This window comes from Colletes latitarsis, chromosome 3, assembly GCF_051014445.1.
Source record: "Colletes latitarsis isolate SP2378_abdomen chromosome 3, iyColLati1, whole genome shotgun sequence".
Classification (NCBI taxonomy): Eukaryota; Metazoa; Arthropoda; class Insecta; order Hymenoptera; family Colletidae; genus Colletes; species Colletes latitarsis.
Window position 1 is genome coordinate 12,734,403 of NC_135136.1, and position 26,527 is coordinate 12,760,929.

Sequence of the window (26,527 nt, forward strand, 5' to 3'; positions counted from 1 at the left end):
AAAGTATGAGTCTGATGAGGGCAAATCCCAGGCCTAAACTAGACCTAACCTGCGTTATCCTCTAAAATATTGATCGAGATCAGGTTTAATCGACTATTTCAGTGTGGTACCACATTACTACAAGATCCAAACCAGAAATAACCCAGGATCTGTTCAACAAGTATGTGAAGAATGCGATAGTATGAGTCTGATGAGGGCAAATCCCAGGCCTAACCTAGACCTAACCTGCGTCATCATCTAAAATATTGATCGAAACCAGGTTTAATGGACTGTTTCAGTGTAGTACCACATTACTACGTGATCCAGACCAGTGAAAGCCCAGGATCTGGCCAACGAGTATGTGAGAAATGCGAAGGTGTGAGCCTGATGAGGGCAGATCCCACACGTATCCCTGACCTAACTTGCGTTATCCTCTAAAATATTGATTGAGACCAGCATTAGTCGACAGTTTCAGTGTGGTACCACATTACTACGTGATCCAAACCAGAAAAAGCCCAGGATCAGGCAAACAAGTATGAGAAATATGCGAAAGTATGAGCCTCATGAGGGCAAATCCCAGACCTATCCCAGACCTAGCTTGCGTTATCCTCTAAAATATTGATCGAAACCAGGTTTCATTGACTGTTTCAGTGTAGTACCACATTACTACGTGATCCAATCCAGAAAAATACAAGGATTTGCCCAACAAGTATGAGAAATATGCGAAACTTTGAGTCTGATGAGGGCAAATCCCAGCCTAACCTAGACCTAACATGCGTTATCCTCTAAAATATTGATCGAAACCAGGTTTAATCGACTGTTTCAGAATGGTACCACATTACTACGTCATCCAAACCAGAAAAAACCCAGGATCTGTTCAACAAGTATGTGAAGGATGCGAAAGTATGAGCCAGATGAGGGCAAATCCCAGACCTATCCCAGACCCAACTTGCGTCATCCTCTAAAATATTGGTCGAGACCAGGGTTAGTCGACTGTTTCAGTGTGGTACCACTTTACTACGTGATCCAAACCAGAAATAACTCAGGATCTGTTCAACATGTATGTGAAGAATGCGAAAGTATGGGTCTCATGAAGGCAAATCCTAGGCCTAACCCAAACCTAACATGCGTTATCATCTAAAATATTGATCGAAACCAGGTTTCATGGACTGTTTCAGTGTGATACCACATTAATACGTGATCCAAACCAGAAAAAACCCAGGATCTGTTCAACAAGTATGTGAAGAATGCGATAGTATGTGTCTGATGAGGGCAAATCCCAGGCCTAACCTTGACCTAATATGCGTTATCATCTAAAATATTGATAGAAACCAGGTTTATTCGACTGTTTCAGTGTGGTACCACATTACCACGAGATCCAAGCCAGAAAAATCCCAGGATCTGGCCAACGAGTATGCGAAAAATGCGATAGTATGAGCCAGATGAGGGCAAATCCTAGACCTAACCCAGACCTAACCTGCGTTATCATCTAAAATATTGATCGAAACCAGGTTTCATTGACTGTTTCAGTGTAGTACCACATTACTACGTGATCCAATCCAGAAAAATACAAGGATTTGCCCAACAAGTATGAGAAATATGCGAAAGTTTGAGTCTGATGAGGGCAAATCCCAGCCTAACCTAGACCTAACATGCGTTGTCATCTAAAATATTGATCAAAAACGGGTTTAATCGACTGTTTCAGAGTGGTACCACATTACTACGTGATCCAAACCAGAAAAAACCCAGGATTTGTTCAACAAGTATGTGAAGAAGGCGAAAGCATGAGCCAGATGATGGCAAATCCTAGACCTAACCCAGACCTAACATGCGTTGTCATCTAAAATATTGATCGAAACCAGGTTTAATCGACTGTTTCAGTGTGGTACCACATTACTACATGATCCAAACCAGAAAAAGCCCAGGATCTGGCCAACAAGTATGAGAAATATGCGAAAGTATGAACCTCATGACGGCAAATCCCACACCTAACCGAGTCCTAACCGGCGTTATCTTCTAAAATGTTGATCGTGACCAGGTTTAATCGACTGTTTCAGTGTCGTACCATATTACTACCGGATCCAAGCCAGAAATAACCCAGGATCTGTTCAACGAGTATGTGATGAATGCGAAAGTATGGGTCTGATGAGGGCAAATCCCAGGCCTAACCTAGACCTAGCATGAGTTATCCTCTAAAATTTTGTTCGAGACCATGATTATTCGACTGTTTCAGTGTCGTACCACTTTACTACGTGATCCAAACCAGAAAAAGCCCAGGATCTGCCCAACAAGTATGAGAAATATACGAATATTTGAGTCTGATGAGGGCAAATCCCAGGCCTAACCTAGACCTAACCTGCGTTAACATCTAAAATATTGATCGAAACCAGGTTTAATCGACTGTTTCAGTGTGATACCACATAACTACGTGATCCAATCCAGAAAAATCCCAGGAGCTGGCCAACAAGTATGAGAAATATGCGAAAGTATGAGCCTGATGCGGGCAAATCCTGCACCTAACCCAAACCTAACATGCGTTATCCTCTAAAGTATAGATCGATACCAGGTATAATTGACTGTTTCAGTGTTGTACTACATTACTACGTGATCCAAACCAGAAAAAGCAACGGATCTGGCTATCAAGTATGAGAAATATGCGAAAGTATGAGCCTGATGAGGGCAAATCCCACACCTAACCGAGTCCTAACCGGCGTTATCCTCTAAAATGTTGATCGTGACCAGGTTTAATCGACTGTTTCAGTGTGATACCACATTACTACCTGATCCAAACCTGAAAAAACCCAGGATCTGTTCAACAAGTATGTGAAGAATGCGATAGTATGAGTCTGATGAGGGCAAATCCCTGGCCTAACCTAGACCTAACCTGCGATATCATCTAAAATAATGATCGAAACCAGGTTTAATTGACTGTTTCAGTGTGGTACCACATTACTACGTGAGCCAAACCAGAAAAAACCCAGGATCTGTTCAACAAGTATCAGAAGAATGCGAAGGTATGAGACAGATGTTGGCAAATCCTAGACCTAACCCAGACCTAACATGCGTTATCATCTAAAATGTTGATCGTGACCAGGTTTAATCGACTGTTTCAGTGTGGTACCACATTACTACCTGATCCAAACCTGAAAAAACCCAGGATCTGTTCAACAAGTATGTGAAGAATGCGATAGTATGAGTCTGATGAGGGCAAATCCCTGGCCTAACCTAGACCTAACCAGCGTTATCATCTAAAATATTGATCGAAACCAGGTTTAATTGACTGTTTCAGTGTGGTACCACATTACTATGTGAGCAAAACCAGGAAAAACCCAGGATTTGTTCAACAAGTATGTGAAGAAGGCGAAGGTATGAGACAGATGATGGCAAATCCTAGACCTAACCCAGACCTAACATGCGTTATCATCTAAAATGTTGATCGTGACCAGGTTTAATCGACTGTTTCAGTGTGGTACCACATTACTACCTGATCCAAACCTGAAAAAACCCAGGATCTGTTCAACAAGTATGTGAAAAATGCGAAAGTATGACCCTGATGAGGGCAAATCCCAGACCTATCCCAGACCTAACATGCGATATCGTCTAAAATATTGATCGAAACCAGGTTTAATCGACTGTTTCAGTGTGGTACCACATTACTACGTGATCCAAACCAGAAAAAGCCCATGATCTGGCCAACAAGTATGAGAAATATGCGAATGTTCGAGTCTGATGAGTGCAAATCCCAGGCCTAGCCTAGACCTAACATGCGTTATCCTCTAAAATATTGATCGAATCCAGGTTTCGTGGACTGTTTCAGTGTGATACCACATTACTACCTGATCCAAACCAGAAAAAACCCAGGATCTGTTCAACAAGTATGTGAAGAATGCGATAGTATGAGTCTGATGAGGGCAAATCCCAGGCCTAACCTAGACCTAACCTGCGTTATCATCTAAAATATTGATCGAAACAAGGTTTAACAGACTGTTTCAGTGTGGTACCACATTACTACCTGATCCAAACCAGAAATAACTCAGGATCTGTTCAACAAGCATGTGAAAAATGCGAAGGTATGGGCCTGATGAGGGCAGATCCCACACCTATCCCAGACCTAACATGCGTTATCCTTTAAGATATTGACCGAGACAAGGTTTTATGGACTGTTTCAGTGTGGTACCACATTACTACGTGATCCAAACCAGAAAAAAACCCAGGATCTGTTCAACAAGTATGTGAAGAATGCGAAAGTATGGGTCTGATGAGGGCAAATCCTAACCCTAACCCAGACCTAACCGGCGTTATCTTCTAAAATATTGATCGAAACCAGGTTTAATGGACTGTTTCAGTGTGGTACCACATTACTACCAGACCCGGACCTGTGAAAGCACAGGATCTGGCCAACAAGTATGAGAAATATGCGAATGTATGGGTCTCCTGAGGGCAAATCCCAGGCCTAACCTAGACCTAACATGCGCTATCATCTGAAATGTATATCGAAACCAGATTTAATCGATTGTTTCAGTATGGTACCACATTACTACCTGATCCAAGCCAGAAATAACCCAGGATCTGTTCAACTAGTATGTGAAGAATGCGAAAGTATGGGTCTGACGAGGGCAAATACCAGGCCTAACCTAGACCTAGCATGAGTTATCCTCTAAAATATTGATCGAAACCAGGTATAATGGACTGTTTCAGTGTAGTACCACATTACTACGTGATCCAGACCAGTGAAAGACCAGGATCTGTTCAACAAGTATGTGAAAAATGTGAAAGTATGACCCTGATGAGGGCAAATCCCAGACCTATCCCAGACCTAACATGCGATATCGTCTAAAATATTGATCGAAACCAGGTTTAATCGACTGTTTCAGTGTGGTACCACATTACTACGTGATCCAAACCAGAAAAAGCCCATGATCTGGCCAACAAGTATGAGAAATATGCGAATGTATGGGTCTCCTGAGGGCAAATCCCAGGCCTAACCTAGACCTAACATGCGCTATCATCTGAAATGTATATCGAAACCAGATTTAATCGATTGTTTCAGTATGGTACCACATTACTACCTGATCCAAGCCAGAAATAACCCAGGATCTGTTCAACAAGTATGTGAAGAATGCGATAGTATGAGTCTGATGAGGGCAAATCCCAGGCCTAACCTAGACCTAACCTGCGTTATCATCTAAAATATTGATCGAAACCAGGTTTAATCGACTGTTTCAGTGTGGTACCACATTACTACCTGATCCAAACCAGAAATAACTCAGGATCTGTTCAACAAGCATGTGAAAAATGCGAAAGTTTGAGCCAGATGAGGGCAAATCCTAGACCTAACCCAGACCTAACATGCGTAATCCTCTAAAATATTGGTCGTATCCAGGTCTAACTGACTGTTTCAGTGTGATACCACATAACTACGTGATCCAATCCAGAAAAATCCCAGGAGCTGGCCGACAAGTATGAGAAATATGCGAAAGTATGAGCCTGATGCGGGCAAATCCTGCACTTAACCCAGACCTAACATGCGTTATCTTCTAAAGTATAGATCGATACCAGGTATAATTGACTGTTTCAGTGTGGTACTACATCAGTATGTGATCCAATCCAGAAAAAGCAACGGATCTGGCTATCAAGTATGAGAAATATGCGAAAGTATGAGCCTGATGAGGGCAAATCCCACACCTAACCGAGTCCTAACCGGCGTTATCCTCTAAAATGTTGATCGTGACCAGGTTTAATCGACTGTTTCAGTGTGATACGACATTACTACCTGATCCAAACCTGAAAAAACCCAGGTTCTGTTCAACAAGTATGTGAAGAATGCGATAGTATGAGTCTGATGAGGGCAAATCCCTGGCCTAACCTAGACCTAACCTGTGTTATCATCTAAAATACTGATCGAAACCAGGTTTAATTGACTGTTTCAGTGTGGTACCACATTACTACGTGAGCCAAACCAGAAAAAACCCAGGATCTGTTCAACAAGTATCAGAAGAATGCGAAGGTATGAGACAGATGATGGCAAATCCCAGACCTAACCCAGACCTAACATGCGTTATCACCTAAAATGTTGATCGTGGCCAGGTTTAATCGACTGTTTCAGTGTGGTACCACATTACTACCTGATCCAAGCCAGAGATAACACAGGATCTGTTCAACGAGTATGTGATGAATGCGAAAGTATGGGTCTGATGAGGGCAAATCCCAGGCCTAACCTAGACCTAGCGTGAGTTATCTTCTAAAATATTGTTCGAGACCATGATTAATGGATTGCTTCAGTGTGGTACCACTTTACTACGTGATCCAAACCAGAAGAAGCCCAGGACCTGCCCAACAAGTATGAGAAATATGCGAATGTATGAGTCTGATGAGGGCAAATCCCAGGCCTAACCTAGACCTAACATGCGTTATCCTCTAAAATATTGATCGAAACCAGGTTTAATCGACTGTTTCAGTGTGGTACCACATTACTACCTGATCCAAACCAGAAATAACCCAGGATCTGTTCAACAAGTATGTGAAGAATGCGATAGTATGAGTCTGATGAGGGCAAATCCCAGGCCTAACCTAGACCTAACCTGCGTTATCATCTAAAATATTGATCGGAACCAGGTTTAATCGACTGTTTCAGTGTGGTACCACATTACTACCTGATCCAAACCGGAAATAACCCAGGATCTGTTCAACAAGTATGTGAAGAATGCGATAGTATGAGTCTGATGAGGGCAAATCCCAGACCTAACCCAGACCTAACATGCGTTATCCTCTAAAATATTGATCGAAACCAGGTTAAATCGACTGTTTCAGTGTGGTACCACATTACTACCTGATCCAAACCAGAAATAACCCAGGATCTGTTCAACAAGTATGTGAAGAATGCGATAGTATGAATCTGATGAGGGCAAATCCCTGGCCTAACCTAGACCTAACCTGCGTTATCATCTAAAATATTGATCGAAACCAGGTTTAATAGACTGTTTCAGTGTGGTACCACATTACTACGTGAGCCAAACCAGAAAAAACCCAGGATCTGTTCAACAAGTATCAGAAGAATGCGAAGGTATGAGACAGATGATGGCAATTCCTAGACCTAACCCAGACCTAACATGGTGTATCCTCTAAAATATTGGTCGAATACAAGTTTAATTAATTGTTTCAGTGTGGTACCACATACTACGTTATCCAATCCAGACAAATCCAAGTTTCTGCCCAACAAGTATGAGAAACATGCGAAAATTTAGTCTGATGAGGGCAAATACCAGGCCTAACCTAGACCTAACATGCGTTATCCTCTAAAATATTGATCGAAACCAGGTTTCATGGACTGTTTCAGTGTGATACCACATTACTACGTGTTCCAAACCAGACATAACCCAGGATCTGTTCAACAAGTATGTGAAGAATGCGAAAATATGAACCAGATAAGGGCAAATCCTAGACCTAACCCAGACCTAACATGCGTTATCCTCTAAAGTATTGGTCGTATCCAGGTTTAACTGTCTGTTTGAGTGTGGTACCACATTACTACGTGATCCAACCCAGGAAAACCCCAGGATCTGTTCAACAAGTATGTGAAGAATACGAAACTATGAGCCAGATGAGGGCAAATCCTAGACCTATCCCAGAACTAACATGCGTTATCATCTAAAATATTGATCAAAACCTGGTTTAATGGACTGTTTCAGTGTGGTACCACATTACTACGTGATCCAGACAAGTGAAAGCCCAGAATCTGGCCGACAAGTTTGAGAAATATGCGAAAGTATGACCCAGATGAGGGCAAATCATAGACCTAACCTAGACCTATCATGAGTTATCTTCTAAAATATTGATCGTGACCAGGTTCAATCGACTGCTTCTGTGTGGTACCACATTACTACATGATCCAAACTAGAAATAACCCAGGATCTGGCCAACAAGTATGAGAAATATGCGAAAGTATGGGTCTGATGAGGGCAAATCCCAGCCCTAACCTAGACCTAACGTGCGTTATCCTCTAAAATATTATCGAAACCAGGTTTCATGGACTGTTTCAGTGTGATACCACATTACCACGAGATTCAAGCCAGAAAAAACCCAGGATCTGTACAACAAGTATGTGAAAAATGCGAATGTATGAGTCTGATGAGGGCAAATCCCAGGCCTAACCTAGACCTAACTTGGTGTATCCTCTAAAGTATTAGTCGTATCCTGGTTTAATTAACCGTTTCAGTGTGGTACCACATTACTACGTGATCCAATCCAGAAAAATCCAAGGATCTGCCCAGCAAGTATGAGAAATATGCGAAAGTTTGAGTCTGATGAGGGCAAATCCCAGGCCTAACCTAGACCTAACATGCGTTATCCTATAAAGTATTGATCGAAACCAGGTTTCATTGACTGTTTCCGTGTGATACCACATTACCACGTGATTCAAGCCTGAAAAAACCCAGGATCTGTACAACAAGTATGTGAAAAATGCGAAAGTATGAGACAGATGATGGCAAATCCTAGACCTAACCCAGACCTAACATGCGTTATCATCTAAAATATTGATCGAAACCAGGTTTAATCGACTGTTTCAGTGTTGTGTCACATTACTACCTGATCCAAACCAGAAATAACCCAAAATCTGGCCAACAAGTATGAGAAATATGCGAAAGTATGAGTCTGATGGGGCAAATCCCAGGCCTAACATAGACCTAGCATGAGTTATCCTCTAAAATACTGATCGAAACCAGGTTTAATTGACTGTTTCAGTGTGGTACCATATTACTACGTGATGCAAGACCAGAAAAAAACGCAGGATCTGGCCAACAAGTGTGAGAAATGTGCGAAAGTATAAGCCTGATGAGGGCATATCCTAGACCTAACCCAGACCTAACATGCGTTATCCTCTAAAATATTGGTCGTATCCAGGTTTAACTGAGTGTTTGAGTGTGGTACCACATTACTACGTGATCCAACCCAGGAAAAACCCTGGATCTGTTCAACAAGTATGTGAAGAATACGAAACTATGAACCAGATGAGGGCAAATCCTAGACCTATCCCAGACCTAACATGCGTTATCATCTAAAATATTGATCAAAACCAGGTTTAATGGACTGCTTCTGTGTGGTACCTCATTACTACGTGATCCAAACTAGAAAAAACCCAGGATCTGTTCAATAAATATGTGACGAATGCGAAAGCATGGGTCTGATGAGGGCAAATCCCAGGCCAAACCTAGACCTAACATGAGTTATCGTCTAAAATATTGATCAAAACCAGGTTTCATGGACTGTTTCAGTGTGATAACACATTACCACGTGATCCAAACCAGAAAAAGATCGAGATCTGGCCAACAAGTGTGCGAAAAATGTGAAAGTATGACCCTGATGAGGGCAAATCCCAGACCTATCCCAGACCTAACTTGCGTTATCCTCTAAAATATTGACCGAGACTAGGTTTCATGGACTGTTTCAGTGTGGTACCACATTACCACGAGATCCAAACCAGAAATAACCCAGGCTCTGTCAACTAGTATGTGAAGAATGCGAAAGTATGGGTCTGATGGGGGCAAATCCCAGGCCTAACCTAGACCTAGCATGAGTCATCCTCTAAAATATTGATCGAAACCAGGTTTAATGGACTGTTTCAGTGGGGTACCACATTACTACGAGACCCGGACCTGTGAAAGCACAGGATCTGGCCAACAAGTATGTGAGAAATGCGAAGGTATGGGCCTGATGAGGGCAGATCCCACACCTATCCCAGACCTAACATGCGTTATCCTTTAAAATATTGACCGAGACAAGGTTTTATGGACTGTTTCAGTGTGGTACCACATTACTACGTGATCCAAACCAGAAAAAAACCCAGGATCTGTTCAACAAGTATGTGAAGAATGCGAAAGTATAACCCAGACCTAACATGCGTTATCCTGTAAAATATTTATCGAGACCAGGTTGAATTGACAGTTTCAGGGTTGTACCACATTACTACGTGATCCAAACCAGTGAAAGCACAGAATCTGGCCAACAAGTTTGAGATATATGCGAAGGTATGAGCCTGATGAGAGCAAATCCAAAGACCAAACCTAGACCTAACATGCGTTATCTTCTAATATATAGATCGAAACCAGGTTCAATCGACTGTTTCAGTGTCGTACCACATTACTACATGATCCAAACCAGAAATAACCCAGGATCTGTTCAACAAGTATGTGAAGAATGCGAAAGTATGAGCCAGATGAGGGCAAATCCCAGACCTATCCCAGACCTAACATGCGTTATCCTCTAAAATATTGGTCGAGACCAGGTTTAGTCGACTGTTTCAGTGTGGTACCACATTACTACGTGATCGAAACCAGAAAAGACCCAGAATCTGTTCAAGAAGTATGTGAAGAATGCGAAAGTATGAGACTGATGAGGGCAAATCCTAGACCTAACCCAGACCTAACATGCGTTATCCTCTAAAATATTGACCGAGACTAGGTTTTACGGACTGTTTCAGTGTCGTACCACATTACCACGTGATTCAAACCAGAAAAAACACAGGATCTGTATAACAAGTATGTGACGAATGCGAAAGTATGGGTCCGATGGGGGCAAATCCCAGGCCTAACCTAGTCCTAACATGCGTTATCCTCAAAAATATTGGTCGTATCCAGGTTTAATTAACTGTTTCAGTGAGGTACCACATTACTACGTGATCCAATCCAGAAAACTCCAAGGATCTGGCCAACAAGTATGAGAAATATGCGAAAGTATGAGTCTGATGAGGGCAAATCCCAGGCCTAACCTAGACATAACATGCGTTATCATCTAAAGTATTGATCGAAACCAGGTTTAATGGACCGTTTCAGTGTGGTACCACATTACTACGTGATCCAAATCAGGGAAAAACACAGGATCCGTTCAACAAGTATGTGAAGAATGCGAAAGTATGTGTCTGATGAGGGAAAATCCCAGGCCTAACCTAGACCTAACATGCGTTACCCTCAAAAATGTTGACTGAAACCAGGTTTAATTGACTGTTTCAGTGTGGTACCACATAACTACGTGACCTAATCCAGAAAAAGCGCAGGATCTGCCCAACAAGTATGAGAAATATGCGAAAGTATGAACCTCATGAGGGCAAATCCCAGGCCTAACCTAGACCTAACCTGCGTTAACATCTAAAATATTGATCGAAACCAGGTTTAATCGACTGTTTCAGTGTGGTACCACATTACTACCTGATCCAAACCAGAAATAACCCAGGATCTGCTCAACAAGTATGTGAAAAATGCGAAAGTTTGAGCCAGATGAGGGCAAATCCTAGACCTAACCCAGACCTAACATGCGTTATCCTCTAAAATATTGGTCGTATCCAGGTTTAACTGACTGTTTCAGTGTGATACCACATTACTACCTGATCCAAACCTGAAAAACCCCAGGATCTGTTCAACAAGTATGTGAAGAATGCGATAGTATGAGTCTGATGAGGGCAAATCCCTGGCCTAACCTAGACCTAACCTGCGTTATCATCTAAAATATTGATCGAAACCAGGGTTAATTGACTGTTCCAGTGTGGTACCACATTACTACGTGAGCCAAACCAGAAAAAACCCAGGATCTGTTCAACAAGTATGAGAAATATGCGAAAGTATGAGTCTGATGAGGGCAAATCCCAGGCCTAACCTTGAGCTAACATGACTTATCCTCTAAAATATTGATCGAAACCAGGTTCAATCGACTGCTTCTGTGTGGTACCATATTACTACATGATCCAAACTAGAAATAACCCAGGATCTGGTCAACAAGTATGAGAAATATGCGAAAGTATGAGTCTGATGAGGCAAATCCCAGGCCTAACCTAGACCTAACATGCGTTATCCTCTAAAATATTGATCGAAACCAGGTTTCATGGACTGTTTCAGTGTGATACCACATTACCACGTGATTCAAGCCAGAAAAAACCCAGGATCTGTACAACAAGTATGTGAAAAATGCGAAAGTATGAGTCTGATGAGGGCAAATCCCAGGCCTAACCTAGACCTAACTTTGTGTATTCTCTAAAGTATTAGTCGTATCCTGGTTTAATTAACCGTTTCAGTGTGGTACCACATTACTACGTGATCCAATCCAGAAAAATCCAAGGATCTGCCCAACAAGTATGAGAAATATGCGAAAGTTTGAGTCTGATGAGGGCAAATCCCAGGCCTAACCTAGACCTAACATGCGTTATCCTCTAAAGTATTGATCGAAACCAGGTTTCATTGACTGTTTCAGTGTGATACCACATTACCACGTGATTCAAGCCAGAAAAAACCCAGGATCTGTACAACAAGTATGTGAAAAATGCGAAAGTATGAGTCTGATGAGGGCAAATCCCAGGCCTAACCTAGACCTAACATGGTATATCCTCTAAAATATTGGTCGTATCCAGGTTTAATTAATTGTTTCAGTGTGGTACCACATTACTACGTGTTCCAAACCAGAAATAACCCAGGATCTGTTCATCAAGTATGTGAAGAATGCGAAAGTATGAGACAGATGATGGCAAATCCTAGACCTAACCCAGACCTAACATGCGTTGTCATCTAAAATATTGATCGAAACCAGGTTTAATCGACTGTTTCAGTCTTGTGTCACATTACTACCTGATCCAAACCAAAAATAACCCAGGATCTGGCGAACAAGTATGAGAAATATGCGAAAGTATGAGTCTGATGGGGCAAATCCCAGGCCTAACCTAGACCTAGCATGAGTTATCCTCTAAAATACTGATCGAAACCAGGTTTAATTGACTGTTTCAGTGTGATACCATATTGCTACGTGATGCAGACCAGAAAAAAACGCAGGATCTGGTCAACAAGTGTGAGAAATGTGCGAAAGTATAAGCCTGATGAGGGCAAATCCTAGACCTAACCCACACCTAACATGCGTTATCCTCTAAAATATTGGTCGTATCCAGGTTTAACTGAGTGTTTGAGTGTGGTACCTCATTACTACGTGATCCAAACTAGAAAAAACCCAGGATCTGTTCAACAAGTATGTGAAGAATGCGAAAGTATGAGTCTGATGAGGGCAAATCCCAGGCCAAACCTAGACCTAACATGAGTTATCGTCTAAAATATTGATCAAAACCAGGTTTCATGGACTGTTTCAGTGTGATAACACATTACCACGTGATCCAAACCAGAAACAGACCGAGATCTGGCCAACAAGTATGCGAAAAATGTGAAAGTATGGGTCTGATGGGGGCAAATCCCAGGCCCAACCCAGACCTAACATGCGTTATCCTCTAAAATATTGACCGAGACTAGGTTTCATGGACTGTTTCAGTGTGGTACCACATTACCACGTGATTCAAACCGGAAAAAACCCAGGATCTGTACAACAAGTATGTGAAGGATGCGAAAGTATGGGTCCGATGGGGGCAAATCCCAGGCCTAACCCTGACCTAACATGCGTTATCCTGTAAAATATTTATCGAGACCAGGTTGAATTGACTGTTTCAGGGTTGTACCACATTACTACGTGATCCAAACCAGTGAAAGGACAGAATCTGGCCAACAAGTTTGAGATATATGCGAAGGTATGAGCCTGATGAGAGCAAATCCCAGACCAAACCTAGACCTAACATGCGTTATCTTCTAATATATAGATCGAAACCAGGTTCAATCGACTGTTTCAGTGTGGTACCACATTACTGCCTGATCCAAACAAGAAAAAACCTAGGATCTAGCCATCAAGTATGAGAAATATGCGAAAGTATGAGCCTGGTGAGGGCAAATCCCACACCTAACAGAGTCCTAACCGGCGTTATCTTCTAAAATGTTGATCGTGACCAGGTTTAATCGACTGTTTCAGTGTGATACGACATTACTACCTGCTCCATACCTGAAAAAACCCAGGATCTGTTCAACAAGTATGTGAAGAATGCGATAGTATGAGTCTGATGAGGGCAAATCCCTGGCCTAACCTAGACCTAACATGCGTTATCCTCTAAAAGATTGATCGAAACCAGGTTTCATGGTCTGTTTCAGTGTGATACCACATTACTACGTGTTCCAAACCAGAAACAACCCAGGATCTGTTCAACAAGTATGTGAAGAATGCGAAAGTATGAGACAGATGATGGCAAATCCTAGACCTAACCCAGACCTAACATGCGTTATCATCTAAAATATTGATCGAAACCAGGTTTAATCGACTGTTTCAGTGTTGTGTCACATTACTACCTGATCCAAACCAGAAATAACCCAGGATCTGGCCAACAAGTATGAGAAATATGCGAAAGTATGAGTCTGATGGGACAAATCCCAGGAATAACCTAGACCTAGCATGAGTTATCCTCTCAAAATACTGATCGAAACCAGGTTTAATTGACTGTTTCAGTGTGGTACCATATTACTACGTCATGCAGACCAGAAAAAAACGCAGGATCTGGCCAACAAGTGTGAGAAATGTGCGAAAGTATAAGCCTGATGAGGGCAAATCCTAGACCTAACCCAGACCTAACATGCGTTATCCTCTAAAATATTGGTCGTGACCAGGTTTAATCGACTGTTTCAGTGTGATACCACATTACTACCTGATCCAAACCTGAAAAACCCCAGGATCTGTTCAACAAGTATGTGAAGAATGCGATAGTATGAGTCTGATGAGGGCAAATCCCTGGCCTAACCTAGACCTAACCTGCGTTATCATCTAAAATATTGATCGAAACCAGGGTTAATTGACTGTTCCAGTGTGGTACCACATTACTACGTGAGCCAAACCAGAAAAAACCCAGGATCTGTTCAACAAGTATGAGAAATATGCGAAAGTATGAGTCTGATGAGGGCAAATCCCAGGCCTAACCTTGAGCTAACATGACTTATCCTCTAAAATATTGATCGAAACCAGGTTCAATCGACTGCTTCTGTGTGGTACCATATTACTACATGATCCAAACTAGAAATAACCCAGGATCTGGTCAACAAGTATGAGAAATATGCGAAAGTATGAGTCTGATGAGGGCAAATCCCAGGCCTAACCTAGACCTAACATGCGTTATCCTCTAAAATATTGGTCGTATCCAGGTTTAACTGAGTGTTTGAGTGTGGTACCACATTACTACGTGATCCAACCCAGGAAAAACCCAGGATCTGTTCAACAAGTATGTGAAGAATACGAAACTATGAGCCAGATGAGGGCAAATCCTAGACCTATCCCAGACCTAACATGCGTTATCATCTAAAATATTGATCAAAACCAGGTTTAGTGGACTGCTTCTGTGTGGTACCTCATTACTACGTGATCCAAACTAGAAAAAACCCAGGATCTGTTCAATAAGTATGTGAAGAATGGGAAAGTATGGGTCTGATGAGGGCAAATCCCAGGCCAAACCTAGACCTAACATGAGTTATCGTCTAAAATATTGATCAAAACCAGGTTTCATGGACTGTTTCAGTGTGATAACACATTACCACGTGATCCAAACCAGAAAAAGACCGAGATCTGGCCAACAAGTGTGCGAAAAATGTGAAAGTATGACCCTGATGAGGGCAAATCCCAGACCTATCCCAGACCTAACTTGCGTTATCCTCTAAAATATTGACGGAGACTAGGTTTCATGGACTGTTTCAGGGTTGTACCACATTACTACGTGATCCAAACCAGTGAAAGCACAGAATCTGGCCAACAAGTTTGAGATATATGCGAAGGTATGAGCCTGATGAGAGCAAATCCCAGACCAAACCTAGACCTAACATGCGTTATCTTCTAATATATAGATCGAAACCAGGTTCAATCGACTGTTTCAGTGTGGTACCACATTACTGCCTGATCCCAACAAGAAAAAACCCAGGATCTGTTCAACAAGTATCTGAAGAATGCGAAAGTATGGGTCCGATGGGGGCAAATCCCAGGCCTAACCTAGACCTAGCGTGAGTTATCCTCGAAAATGTTGATCGTGACCAGGTTTAATCGACTGTTTCAGTGTGGTACCACATTACTACCTGATCCAAACCAGAAATAACACAGGATCTGTTCAACAAGTATGTGAAGAATGCGAAAGTATGAGTCTGATGAGGGCAAATCCCAGGCCTAACCTAGACCTAACATGCGTTATCATCTAAAATATTTATCGAGACCAGGTTGAATTGGCAGTTTCAGGGCGGTACAACATTACTACATGATCTAAACCAGAAAAAGCCCAGGATCTGGCCAACAAGTATGAGAAATATGCGAAAGTATGAGCCTGATGCGGGCAAATCCCAGACCTATCCCAGACCCAACTTGCGTTATCCTCTAAAATATTGGTCGAGACCAGGTTTAGTCGACTGTTTCAGTGTGGTACCACATTACTACGTGATCCAAACCAGAGAAAAAACCGGGATCCGTTCAACAAGTATAAGAAGAATGCGAAAGTGTGTGTCTGATGAGGGAAAATCCCAGGCCTAACCAAGACCTAACATGCGTTACCCTCAAAGATATTGATCGAAACCAGGTTTAATCGACTGTTTCAGTGCGGTGCCACATTACTACGTGATCAAAACCAGAAAAAAACCCTGGATCTGTACAACAAGTATGAGAAGAATGCGAAGGTATGAGCCTGAAGAGGGCAAATCCCAGACCTATCCCAGACCCAACTTGCGTTATCCTCTAAAATATTGGTCGAGACCAGGTTTAGTCGACTGTTTCAGTGTGGTACCACATTACTACGTGATCCAAACCAGAAAAATCCCAGGACCAGGCCAACAAGTATGAGAAATATGCGAAAGTCTGAGCCTGATACGGGCAAATCCTGGACCTAACCCAGACATAACATGCGTTGTCCTCTAAAATATTGACCGAGACCAGGTTTCATGGACTGTTTCAGTGTGGTACCACATTACCACGTGATTCGAACCAGAAAAAACCCAGGATCACGTAGTAATTCACGTAGGAGGTGTGATACCACATTACTACGTGATCCAAACCAGAAATAGCCAGGGATCTGTTCAACAGGTATGTGAAAAATGGGGAAATATGACCCTCATGAGGGCAAATCCCAGATCTATCCCAGACCTAACTTGCGTTATCCTCTAAAATATTGATCGAAACCAGGTTTAATTGACTGTTTCAGTATGGTAACACATTACTACGTGAACCAATCCATAAAAAGCCCAGGATCTAGCCATGAAGTATGACAAATATGCGAAAGTATGAGCCATATGAGGGCAAATCACAGACCTATCCCAGACCCAACTTGCGTTATCCTCTGAAACATTGGTCGAGACCAGGTTTAGTCGACTGTTTCAGTGTGATACCACATTTCTACGTGATCAAAACCAGAAAAAAACCCTGGATCTGTAGAACAAGTATGAGAAGAAAGCGAAGGTATGACCCTGACGAGGGCAAATCCCAGACCTATCCCAGACCTAACTTGCGTCATCCTCTAAAATATTGATCGAAACCAGGTTTAATTGAATGTTTCAGTGTGGTACCACATTACTACGTGATCCAAACCAGAGAAAAAACCGGGATCCGTTCAACAAGTATAAGAAGAATGCGAAAGTGTGTGTCTGATGAGGGAAAATCCCAGGCCTAACCAAGACCTAACATGCGTTACCCTCAAAGATATTGATCGAAACCAGGTTTAATCGACTGTTTCAGTGCGGTGCCACATTACTACGTGATCAAAACCAGAAAAAAACCCTGGATCTGTACAACAAGTATGAGAAGAATGCGAAGGTATGAGCCTGAAGAGGGCAAATCCCAGACCTATCCCAGACCTAACTTGCGGCATCCTCTAAAATATTGATCGAAACCAGGTTTAATTGACTGTTTTAGTATGGTAACACAATACTACGTGAACCAATCCAGAAAAAGCCCACGATCTAGCCATCAAGTATGAGAAATATGCGAAAGTATGAGCCAGATGAGGGCAAATCACAGACCTATCCCAGACCCAACTTGCGTTATCCTCTAAAATATTGGTCGAGACCAGGTTTAGTCGACTGTTTCAGTGTGGTACCACGTTACTACGTGATTCAACCAGAAAAAGCCCAGGATCTGGCCAATAAGTATGAGAAGTATGCGAAAGTATGAGCCTGATGCGAGCAAATCCTGTACCTAACCCAGACCTAACATGCGTTATCCTCTAAAATATTCATCGAAACCAGGTATAATTGACTGTTTCAGTGTGGTACTACATCAGTATGTGATCCAATCCAGAAAAAGCAACGGATCTGGCCAACAAGTATGAGAAATATGCGAAAGTAAGAGTCTGATGAGGGCAAATCACTGGCCTAACCTAGACCTAACATGCGTTATCATCTAAAATATTTATCGAGACCAGGTTGAATTGACTATTTCAGGGCGGTACAACATTACTACGTGATCCAAACCAGTGAAAGCACAGAATCTGGCCAACAAGTTTGAGAAATATGCGAAGCAATGAGCCTGGTGATGACAAATCCCAGGCCTATCCCAGACCTAACATGCGTTATCCTCTAAAATATTTATCAAGACTAGGTTTAATTGAATGTTTCAGTGTGGTACCACATTACTACGTGATCCAAATCAGGGGAAAACACAGGATCCGTTCAACAAGTATGTGAAGAATGCGAAAGTATGGGTCCGATGAGGGCAAATCCTAACCCTAACCCAGACCTAACATGCGTTATCCTCTAAAATATTCATCGAAACCAGGTTAATGGACTGTTTCAGTGTGGTACCACATTACTGCGAGATTCGGACCTGTGAAAGCCCAGGATCAGGCCAACAAGTATGAGAAATATGAGAATGTATGAGCCCCATGAGGGCAAATCCCAGACCTAACCCAGACCTAACATGCGATATCCTTTACAATATTGACACAGACTAGGTTTCATGGACTGTTTCAGTGTGGTACCACATTACCACGTGATTCAAACCAGAAAAAACCCAGGATCTGTTCAACAAGTATGTGAAGAATGCGAAAGTATGAGCCTGACAAGGACAAATCCCAGACCTATCCCAGACATAACATGCGTTATCCTCTAAAATATTGATCGAAACCAGGTTTAATGGACTGTTTCAGTGTGGTACCACATTAATACGTGAACCAATCCAGAAAAAGACCGGGATCTAGCCATCAAGTATGAGAAATATGCGAAAGTATGAGCCAGATGAGGGCAAATCACAGACCTATCCCAGACCCAACTTGCGTTATCCTCTAAAATATTGGTCGAGACCAGGTTTAGTCGACTGTTTCAGTGTGGTACCACGTTACTACGTGATTCAACCAGAAAAAGCCCAGGATCTGGCCAATAAGTATGAGAAATATGCGAAAGTATGAGCCTGATGCGAGCAAATCCTGCACCTAACCCAGACCTAACATGCGTTCTCCTCTAAAATATTCATCGAAACCAGGTATAATTGACTGTTTCAGTGTGGTACCACATTACTACGTGATCCAAACAAGAAAAAAACCCAGGATCTGTACAACAAGTATGAGAAGAATGCGAAAGTATGAGCCTGACAAGGACAAATCCCAGACCTATCCCAGACATAACATGCGTTATCCTCTAAAATATTGATCGAAACCAGGTTTAATGGACTGTTTCAGTGTGGTACCACATTAATACGTGAACCAATCCAGAAAAAGACCGGGATCTAGCCATCAAGTATGAGAAATATGCGAAAGTATGAGCCAGATGAGGGCAAATCACAGACCTATCCCAGACCCAACTTGCGTTATCCTCTAAAATATTGGTCGAGACCAGGTTTAGTCGACTGTTTCAGTGTGGTGCCACGTTACTACGTGATTCAACCAGAAAAAGCCCAGGATCTGGCCAATAAGTATGAGAAATATGCGAAAGTATGAGCCTGATGCGAGCAAATCCTGCACCTAACCCAGACCTAACATGCGTTCTCCTCTAAAATATTCATCGAAACCAGGTATAATTGACTGTTTCAGTGTGGTACCACATTACTACGTGATCCAAACAAGAAAAAAACCCAGGATCTGTACAACAAGTATGAGAAGAATGCGAAAGTATGAGCCTGACAAGGACAAATCCCAGACCTATCCCAGACATAACATGCGTTATCCTCTAAAATATTGATCGAAACCAGGTTTAATGGACTGTTTCAGTGTGGTACCACATTAATACGTGATCCAAACCAGAAAAAGCCAGGGATCTGTTCAACAAGTATGTGAAAAATGGGGAAATATGACCCTCATGAGGGCAAATCCCAGATCTATCCCAGACCTAACTTGCGTTATCCTCTAAAATATTGATCGAAACCAGGTTTAATTGACTGTTTCAGTGTGGTAACACATTACTACGTGAACCAATCCAGAAAAAGCCCAGGATCTAGCCATGAAGTATGAGAAATATGCGAAAGTATGAGCCAGATGAGGGCAAATCACAGACCTATCCCAGACCCAACTTGCGTTATCCTCTAAAATATTGGTCGGGACCAGGTATAATTGACTGTTTCAGTGTGGTACTACATCAGTATGTGATCCAATCCAGAAAAAGCAACGGATCTGGCCAACAGGTATGAGAAATATGCGAAAGTATGAGCCTGATGAGGGCAAATCCCAGGCCTAACCTAGACCTAACATGCGTTATCCTCTAAAATATTTATCAAGACTAGGTTTAATTGAATGTTTCAGCGTGGTACCACATAACTACGTGATCCAAACCAGAAAACGCCCAGGATCTGGCCAACAAGTATGAGAAATATGCGAAAGTATGAGCCTGATGCGGGCAAATCCTGGACCTAACCCAGACCTGACATGCGTTATCCATTAAAATATTTATCGAAACCAGGTTTAATGGACTGTATCAGTGTGGTACCCCATTACTACATGATCCAAACCAGAAATAACCCAGGATCTGTTCAACAAGTATGTGAAGAATGCGAAAGTATGAGTCAGATGAGGGCAAATCCCAGACCTATCCCAGTCGCAACTTTCGTTATCCTCTTAAATATTGGTCGAGACCTGGTTTAGTCGACTGCTTCAGTGTGGTACCACATAACTACGTGATCCAAACCGGAAAAAGCCCAGGATCTGGCCAACAAGTATGAGAAATATGCGAAAGTATGAGCCTGATGCGGGCAAATCCTGGACCTAACCCAGACGTAACATGCGTTATCCTCTAAAATATTGACCGAGACTAGGTTTTATGGACTGTTTCAGTGTGGTACCACATTACCGCCTGATTCAAACCTGAAAAAACCCAGAATCTGTACAACAAGTATGTGAAGAATGCGAAAGTATGGGTCCGATGGGGGCAAATCCCAGGTCTAACATAGACCTAGCGTGAGTTATCCTCAAAAATATTGATCGAAACCAGGTTTAATGGACTGTTTCAGTGTGGTACCACATTTCTACGAGATCCAGACCTGTGAAAGCACAGGATCTGGCCAACAAATATGTGAGAAATGCGAAGGTATGACCCTGATAAGAGCAAATCCCACACCTAACCGAGTCCTAACCGGCGTTATCCTCGAAAATGTTGATCGTGACCAGGTTTAATCGACTGTTTCAGTGTGGTACCACATTACTACCTGATCCAAACCAGAAATAACCCAGGATCTGTTCAACAAGTATGTGAAGAATGCGAAAGTATGAGTCTGATGAGGGCAAATCCCAGGCCTAACCTAGACCGAACATGCGTTATCATCTAAAATATTGATCGAAGCCAAGTTTAATGTACTGTTTCTGTATGGTACCACATTACTACGTGATTCAGACTAGAAAAAAACCCAGGATCTGGCCAACAAGTATGAGAAATATGCGAAAGTATGAGTCTGATGAGGGCAAATCCCAGGCCTAACCTAGACCTAACATGCGTTATCATCTAAAATATTTATCGAGACCAGGATGAATTGGCAGTTTCAGGGCGGTACAACATTACTACGTGATCTAAACCAGAAAAAGCCCAGGATCTGGCCAACAAGTATGAGAAATATGCGAAAGTATGAGCCTGATGCGGGCAAATCCCAGACCTATCCCAGACCTAACCCAGACGTAACATGCGTTATCCTCTAAAATATTGACCGAGACTAGGTTTTATGGACTGTTTCAGTGTGGTACCACATTACTACGTGATCCAAACCAGAAAAAAACCCAGAATCTGTACAACAAGTATGTGAAGAATGCGAAAGTATGGGTCCGATGGGGGCAAATCCCAGGCCTAATCTAGACCTAGCGTGAGTTATCCTTAAAAATATTGATCGAAACCAGGTTTAATGGACTGTTTCAGTGTGGTACCACATTAGTACGAGATCCAGACCTGTGAAAGCACAGGATCTGGCCAACAAATATGTGAGAAATGCGAAGGTATGACCCTGGTAAGGGCAAATCCCACACCTAACCGAGTCCTAACCGGCGTTATCCTCGAAAATGTTGATCGTGACCAGGTTTAATCGATTGTTTCAGTGTGGTACCACATTACTACCTGATCCAAACCAGAAATAACCCAGGATCTGTTCAACAAGTATGTGAAGAATGCGAAAGTATGAGTCTGATGAGAGCAAATCCCAGGCCTAACCTAGACCGAACATGCGTTATCATCTAAAATATTGCTCGAAGCCTGGTTTAATGGAATGTTTCTGTATGGTACCACATTACTACGTGATCCAGACTAGAAAAAAAACCAGGATCTGGCCAACAAGTATGAGAAATAAGCGAATGTATGAGCCTGATGCGGGCAAATGCCAGACCTATCACAGACCCAACTTGCGTTATCGTCTAAAATATTGGTCGAGACCAGGTTTAGTCGACTGTTTCAGTGTGGTACCACAATACTACGTGATCCAAACGAGGGAAAAGACCAGGATCCGTTCAACAAGTATGTGAAGAATGCGAAAGTATGTGTCAGATGAGGGAAAATCCCAGGCCTAACCAAGACCTAACATGTGTTACCCTCAAAAATATTGATCGAAACCAGGTTTAATCGACTGTTTCAGTGTCGTACCACATTACTACGTGATCCAAACCAGAAAAAAGCCCAGGATCTGTACAACAAGTATGAGAAGAATGCGAAGGTATGAGCCTGACGAGGGCAAATCCCAGACCTATCCCAGACCTAACATGCGTTATCCTCTAAAATATTGATCGAAACCAGGTTTAATGGACTGTTTCAGTGTGGTACCACATTACTACGTGATCCAAACCAGAAAAAGCCAGGGATCTGTTCAACAAGTATGTGAAGAATGGGGAAATATGACCCTCATGAAGGCAAATCCCAGATCTATCCCAGACCTAACTTGCGTTATCCTCTAAAATATTGATCGAAACCAGGTTTAATTGACTGTTTCAGTGTGGTAACACATTACTACGTGAACCAATCCAGAAAAAGCCCAGGATCTAGCCATGAAGTATGAGAAATATGCGAAAGTATGAGCCAGATGAGGGCAAATCACAGACCTATCCCAGACCCAACTTGCGTTATCCTCTAAAATATTGGTCGGGACCAGGTATAATTGACTGTTTCAGTGTGGTACTACATCAGTATGTGATCCAATCCAGAAAAAGCAACGGATCTGGCCAACAGGTATGAGAAATATGCGAAAGTATGAGCCTGATGAGGGCAAATCCCAGGCCTAACCTAGACCTAACATGCGTTATCCTCTAAAATATTTATCAAGACTAGGTTTAATTGAATGTTTCAGCGTGGTACCACATAACTACGTGATCCAAACCAGAAAACGCCAAGGATCTGGCCAACAAGTATGAGAAATATGCGAAAGTATGAGCCTGATGCGGGCAAATCCTGGACCTAACCCAGACCTGACATGCGTTATCCATTAAAATATTTATCGAAACCAGGTTTAATGGACTGTATCAGTGTGGTACCCCATTACTACATGATCCAAACCAGAAATAACCCAGGATCTGTTCAACAAGTATGTGAAGAATGCGAAAGTATGAGTCAGATGAGGGCAAATCCTAGACCTATCCCAGACACAACTTTCGTTATCCTCTTAAATATTGGTCGAGACCTGGTTTAGTCGACTGTTTCAGTGTGGTACCACATAACTACGTGATCCAAACCGGAAAAAGCCCAGGATCTGGCCAACAAGTATGAGAAATATGCGAAAGTATGAGCCTGATGCGGGCAAATCCTGGACCTAACCCAGACGTAACATGCGTTATCCTCTAAAATATTGACCGAGACTAGGTTTTATGGACTGTTTCGGTGTGGTACCACATTACCGCCTGATTCAAACCTGAAAAAACCCAGAATCTGTACAACAAGTATGTGAAGAATGCGAAAGTATGGGTCCGATGGGGGCAAATCCCAGGCCTAACCTAGACCTAGCGTGAGTTATCCTCAAAAATATTGATCGATACCAGGTTTAATGGACTGTTTCAGTGTGGTACCACATTACTACGAGATCCAGACCTGTGAAAGCACAGGATCTGGCCAACAAATATGTGAGAAATGCGAAGGTATGACCCTGATAAGGGCAAATCCCACACCTAACCGAGTCCTAACCGGCGTAATCCTCGAAAATGTTGATCGTGACCAGGTTTAATCGACTATTTCAGTGTGGTACCACATTACTACCTGATCCAAACCAGAAATAACCCAGGATCTGTTCAACAAGTATGTGAAGAATGCGAAAGTATGAGTCTGATGAGGGCAAATCCCAGGCCTAACCTAGACCGAACATGCGTTATCATCTAAAATATTGATCGAAGCCAGGTTTTATGGACTGTTTCAGTGTGGTACCACATTACTACGTGATCCAAACCAGAAAAAAACCCAGAATCTGTACAACAAGTATGTGAAGAATGCGAAAGTATGGGTCCGATGGGGGCAAATCCCAGGCCTAATCTAGACCTAGCGTGAGTTATCCTTAAAAATATTGATCGAAACCAGGTTTAATGGACTGTTTCAGTGTGGTACCACATTACTACGAGATCCAGACCTGTGAAAGCACAGGATCTGGCCAACAAATATGTGAGAAATGCGAAGGTATGACCCTGATAAGAGCAAATCCCACACCTAACCGAGTCCTAACCGGCGTTATCCTCGAAAATGTTGATCGTGACCAGGTTTAATCGACTGTTTCAGTGTGGTACCACATTACTACCTGATCCAAACCAGAAATAACCCAGGATCTGTTCAACAAGTATGTGAAGAATGCGAAAGTATGAGTCTGATGAGGGCAAATCCCAGGCCTAACCTAGACCTAACATGCGTTATCATCTAAAATATTTATCGAGACCAGGATGAATTGGCAGTTTCAGGGCGGTACAACATTACTACGTGATCTAAACCAGAAAAAGCCCAGGATCTGGCCAACAAGTATGAGAAATATGCGAAAGTATGAGCCTGATGCGGGCAAATCCCAGACCTATCCCAGACCTAACCCAGACGTAACATGCGTTATCCTCTAAAATATTGACCGAGACTAGGTTTTATGGACTGTTTCAGTGTGGTACCACATTACTACGTGATCCAAACCAGAAAAAAACCCAGAATCTGTACAACAAGTATGTGAAGAATGCGAAAGTATGGGTCCGATGGGGGCAAATCCCAGGCCTAACCTAGACCTAGCGTGAGTTATCCTCAAAAATATTGATCGATACCAGATTTAATGGACTGTTTCAGTGTGGTACCACATTACTACGAGATCCAGACCTGTGAAAGCACAGGATCTGGCCAACAAATATGTGAGAAATGCGAAGGTATGACCCTGATAAGGGCAAATCCCACACCTAACCGAGTCCTAACCGGCGTAATCCTCGAAAATGTTGATCGTGACCAGGTTTAATCGACTATTTCAGTGTGGTACCACATTACTACCTGATCCAAACCAGAAATAACCCAGGATCTGTTCAACAAGTATGTGAAGAATGCGAAAGTATGAGTCTGATGAGGGCAAATCCCAGGCCTAACCTAGACCGAACATGCGTTATCATCTAAAATATTGATCGAAGCCAGGTTTTATGGACTGTTTCAGTGTGGTACCACATTACTACGTGATCCAAACCAGAAAAAAACCCAGAATCTGTACAACAAGTATGTGAAGAATGCGAAAGTATGGGTCCGATGGGGGCAAATCCCAGGCCTAATCTAGACCTAGCGTGAGTTATCCTTAAAAATATTGATCGAAACCAGGTTTAATGGACTGTTTCAGTGTGGTACCACATTACTACGAGATCCAGACCTGTGAAAGCACAGGATCTGGCCAACAAATATGTGAGAAATGCGAAGGTATGACCCTGATAAGAGCAAATCCCACACCTAACCGAGTCCTAACCGGCGTTATCCTCGAAAATGTTGATCGTGACCAGGTTTAATCGACTGTTTCAGTGTGGTACCACATTACTACCTGATCCAAACCAGAAATAACCCAGGATCTGTTCAACAAGTATGTGAAGAATGCGAAAGTATGAGTCTGATGAGGGCAAATCCCAGGCCTAACCTAGACCGAACATGCGTTATCATCTAAAATATTGATCGAAGCCAGGTTTAATGTACTGTTTCTGTATGGTACCACATTACTACGTGATTCAGACTAGAAAAAAACCCAGGATCTGGCCAACAAGTATGAGAAATATGCGAAAGTATGAGTCTGATGAGGGCAAATCCCAGGCCTAACCTAGACCTAACAT